Source organism: Delphinapterus leucas, chromosome 2, assembly GCF_059928025.1.
Source record: "Delphinapterus leucas isolate spDelLeu-1000000601 "Yukka" chromosome 2, BTC_Dleu_Yukka2, whole genome shotgun sequence".
In the NCBI taxonomy this organism is placed as follows: domain Eukaryota; kingdom Metazoa; phylum Chordata; class Mammalia; order Artiodactyla; family Monodontidae; genus Delphinapterus; species Delphinapterus leucas.
Window position 1 is genome coordinate 3,590,336 of NC_143130.1, and position 5,209 is coordinate 3,595,544.

General features: G+C 43.0%; 1 pseudogene; it reads right to left on the reverse strand.

The window, feature by feature from the left end:
- Positions 1–692: 692 nt before the first annotated feature.
- LOC115802851 (U6 spliceosomal RNA) lies at positions 693–805 on the reverse strand (annotated as a pseudogene).
- Between the last annotated feature and the right edge of the window lie 4,404 nt (positions 806–5,209).

The following is a 5,209-nucleotide window of genomic DNA, read 5'->3' on the forward strand; positions in this document are numbered from 1 at the left end:
TAACATCATTCCATCAAGCTAATATGAACTGAAGAACATTAAATATTTTGGTGTAGATCATGACACAAATACTTCCAGTCCTGAGCTAATTTCTGTGTACACACACACACACACACACACAAACCCCCAAAGCACTTTTCTTCCAACACACTTAAAAAAGCTTAAGATGGTAAATTTTATGTGTATTTTAGCACAATTAAAAAAATATCCACTTCTCTTATAAATCTTCAAAATTTGGAAGCATTCATTTAATGAAGAAAGAAGTACTTTCTGGGAATTCCCTGGCGGTCCAGTGGTTAGGACTCAGTGCTTTCACTGCTGAGGCCCGGGTTCAATCCCTGGTCGCGGAACTGAGATCCCGCAAGCAGCACTGTGCGGCCAAAAAAAAAAAGTACTTTCGAGAACTGCTTACTTCAGCTTGAGAGACCTGTGGATTTATTTCCACATAAAGTCAGTGATTATGAAGGCTTAATTTCTTTCTTTCTTTTGCAGCATGCAAACTCTTAGTTGCGGCATGCATGTGGGATCTAGTTCCCCAACCAGGGACCAAACCTGGGCCCCCTTCCTTGGGGGCGCATAGTCTTAACCACTGCACTACCACGGAAGTCCCTGAAGACTTAATTTAAGATAAACAAACCTTTCAGATGTGATCTACATATATATATATTTTTGAACTAAGAGGACATTTAATTAAAAGTAGGCAACAGCTCCACGAATTTGTGTGTTATCCTTGTGCAGGGGCAATGTTACTTAATCTTTGTTGTTTTGTTCTAATTTTTAGCATGTGTACTGCTGAAGCGAGGACCAGATGTTATAACTCTAGACCAGATTACTTGGCATCTCAGAATTACAGAACAAAAGACCTAAGAGTCACCTCGAGGTTTTCAAGTGTTTTTCTGCAAATGGGCAAGTTGAATTCTAGGTTGGGTCAAGAACCGGGGACATGCTTCTGAAGCCATCCTCGGAGAGCCACCCTACCACAGGATACAACCTGAGCCCTGAAAAGTCAAACACGCTCTAGAAAACTTGTTTCAAAAACAGTGGTTCCTTCTACCCCAAACAAAACAGCGGTCCCCTGCCCCACTTCACCTCTTTCCCACTCTCCAGAAGCAGCCACTGTCATTTTATCTCCAAATCTCTGCTACTTATTGATTAGTCACGGTTAAGCGGTGCCAGTTGTCTTATTCTGTGGAAGATGAGGATTGAACCCTCTTTCACCAGCATCAACACATAGACACAACCCCTCTTCCTCTCAATAAGGTCATGTTGTAAGTTTAGTTACCAATCCATGTTTCCATTACTACTACGATGAAATGTGCCAACCACAGCTGAGTCATGTAATATACTATGGTGACTTTTCCTCTCTTGCTTATCTTAGGATTCTTTTTTTTTTGGGCACTTATTTAAAAAAATTGTAATACAATTTTTAAATGTTACTTCTCATTTACAGTTATTACAAAATATTGGCTATATTCCCCATGTTGTACAACACATCCTTGAATCTATCTCATACCCAATGGTTTGTGCCTCCCACGCCCACAATGGTAACCACTAGTTTGTTCTCTGTATCTGTGAGTCTACTTTTTTGGGTTATATTTAGGAGTCTTTTTTTTTTCTGCTTTATCATTTAAATTTTATTTAGTTTTTTCTACAGCAGGTTCTTATTAGTTATCTGTTTTATACATATTAGTGTATATATGTCAATCCCAATCTCCCAATTCATCACAGCACCACCACCCCCGGGTTCTTTTTTGAATAAGTAATTCTTATTTAAAAGAAAAAGATCAATTTATTTATTTATTTATGGCTGCGTTGGGTCTTCGTTGCTGCGCACAGGCTTTCTCTAGTTGCAGCGAGTGGAGACTGCTCTTTGTTGCGGTGTGCGGGCTTCTCATGGCAGTGGCTTCTCTTGTTGCAGAGCACGGGCTCTAGGCGCGCGGGCTTCAGTAGTTGTGGCACGCGGGCTCAGTAGTTGTGGCGCACGGGCTTAGTTGCTCCGCGGCATGTGGGATCTTCCCGGACCAGGGCTCGAACCCGTGTCCCCTGCACTGGCAGGCGGATTCTTAACCACTGCGCCACCAGGGAAGTCCCTCAGTAATTCTTTTTTCCCTTAGTGTTTTATGTGCCATTTAGTCAACCCTAAACTCATCTTCAGTTATATAAATTTTTTTCTCAAAATCTTCAAACACATCAATCACTCTGATTTGTCTTGGAAACGTATCTCTGGCAGTCTTCTGACTGATGGACTCCCATCTGGACAGGTTGCTTTTGATGCTGTCACCTTGGTGCTTCCCTTCTTTTGTTGGTCTCTTCTTTTGTATGTCCCACATCTTCCTCTTTCTTAGTTTAATTTCTCACTTGGTTGAGCAATAGCTTCCCAATAAATGATACATAAGAAGTACATTTTTTGAGAACTTGTGTGTTTGAAAACCTTATTTTACCTACCTTTATACCAATTGAGGTTTGAGATCACATTCCCTCAGAATTTTGAGGGTACTGATCCATTTTCTTCTAATTTCCAGTGTTGTTTGATACATTCAGATTCTCAGACCTTTGTACGAAATTTTTTTTTGTTTTTTTATGGTTTTCTTTGTACTGTGCCTTAGTGTGGTTCTATTTTTATCCACTGTTCTGGGCATTGGCAACAGATGGCCTTCAGTTACATTTTCTTATTTAACTTATTCAGACCTGAAGCCTTGTGTTGTGGTCTTCTAATTTCTTTCCTATTTTCCAACTTTTTTTTAAAATGACCATTTATTTTATTATTTTTAAAATTAATTATTTTTGGCTGCATTTGGTCTTTCTCTAGTTGTGACGAGTGGGGGCTACTCTTCGTTGCGGTGCATGGGCTTCTCATTGCGGTGGCTTCTCTTGTTGCGGAGCACAGGCTCTCGGTGCACGGGCTTCAGTAGTTGTGGCTCGTGGGCTCAGTAGTTGTGGCTCATGGGCTCTAGAGTGCAGGCTCAGTAGTTGTGGCTTGTGGGCTCTAGAGCACAGGCTCAGTAGTTGTGGTGCATGGGCTTAGCTGCTCCACAGCATGTGGGATCTTCCTGGACCAGGGCTCAAACCCGTATCCCCTGCATTGGCAGGCGGATTCTTAACCACTGCACCACCAGGGAAGCCCTCTGACTTTTTTTGTGTGTATGACTTTGTCGGCAACTTTCTCAACTTCATCTTCTAACCTTCCTATTGTTTCTATTTTCAAGACTTTTTTGGTTTCTCAGTATTTCTTTCTTCTGACCCCTTGGTTTTTTGTTTTGTTTAGTGGAGACAAACTCTTTTTTCACTATGTCAAAATCTTGAGGCTCTATTAGGTTTTTTTTTTTTTCCCCAAGTTCTAGAATTTATATACCAGTGCTATTCTCAATAGACACAAACTGAAAATCACTCATATTGTAATACACATTGGGATAAATTGTTAAATGTTCACACTATGGAATCCTATGCAACAGTGGCAATGCATGATCATAACAGACAAGCATATAGGTATATTCACAGACAACATAAGGAATAAAAAAGCCCAATCCAAAAGTGGTTATACTGTGTCATAACATTTATACAAAATACAGGTAAAGTGATCTTTTTGTTAGATACCAGAACAATATTAAACCTTAAGGGGAGTCACTAGAATGGGCCCAGGGGGCCTCTGAGTATCTGGTAATTTTGCGTCTTTATCTAGAAGCTATGTATAGAGTGTATTCAGATTCTGAATTTTCTGAAATTTGTCATTTCCTCACAAACCGTGCATGTTTTTAGTTGTTTTTTATACATAACAAAAAGTAAAAAAGATACACTAGGGAAGGTAATTATATTAGCACTTTAATATCCATGCTCTTCAAGGTGGAAGTGAAAGGTACTAAATTTAGTATGTTTTTAAAAATGTTTTCTTCCCCTTTCATAGTTCCACTTTCCTCCATATTATTACTAATTATTTTGTTTTGATCCTGTCATCGTAAAGGCTTTCTTCACATGCTTCGTGATCCTTGGCTGTCTGCACCTATGTAAGGTGGGGACACGATGAAGCTGACTGGAAGCAATTGGTTCACAGGAGTAGGACTGTTGACTGTGGCATTTCTGAAACTGTGCTTCTTGGGGTATTCCTTGTATCAGTTGTCAAACTTTTCACCGAAGTCCTCTCATCTCCTGGCTGGAAAGCATAAGCCTGGTTGCCAGCATTCAGGTGACCAAGCAATGGTAGAAGGTTGGGCTTCTAAGTATTCTGATTGCAAACGTTCATATTACCCTCTGTATCAGGCCAGGTCCGAGGGGATGAACTAGAAATGGGTACAGAGAACTTTCAAGAATAGTCTAGGGCTAAGGGAGAGTACCCAGGGAAGGAACAGACTTGGAAGGGGCTCCTTCCCCATGTCTGGGGTTCAGATCTCATTGCAAAGGCATGGCTGCAGCCCAATGGATGGTGGAGAAGCTTGCTAGGTTTCCCAGGCTACAGCTGGTCCAATCACTAGGTGAGAGGGAAGCATCCCTCTGGGGTGCGGGCAGGCCAGGTCGAGACCCTGGCTGGGACTGGTGGTGGGGAGGAAACACCTCACTGGATCCTAGTGGGCCAAGGCTGCCCTTCCCCTGCCCACCACCATAGATCAGGTGGGCAGGAAGCTCCTCTCTGAGGCTAAAGGGCAGGCTCCCAGAGGGAGGCCACCTGCTGCTGGAGAGGTGGCCATGTGGCCCGGGCTCTTCGCTCACTAAGGGACCGTGTACGCCTGGTGCCCCTCACCGGCCCCCTTCACACCACTGACAACTGGATGGTATTAACAAGACGCAAACCGAAGGAAAGAAAGGAGGAATGCTTAGAGGGCCCAGCTCGCTGCCAGTGTCGGCAATCACATTGGTCTGCTCGGGCTGATGAAAGCAAGCACCACAGACTAGGCGAGGTAGTAGAAATGGATGGTCTCACAGTTCTGGAGGCTACAAGCCCCAAACCAGGGTGTTGGCAGGGTTGGCTCCGTCAGAGGGCTATGAAGGGAGGACTGTTTGTCTCTCCATGGCTTGTAGATGGCCATCTTCTCCCTGTGTCTCCCCCCATGCACCTGTCAAATTTCTCTTTTATGTCACAAGTCACATTGGCAAGAGCCACCCTGATGACCTTTAACTTGGTTACGCCCGAAAAGGCCCTACCTCCAAGGAAGGTCACATTCTTGAGGACTGAGACTTTAACACAGGAAGTTTGAGGGTACACAATTCAACCCCTAGC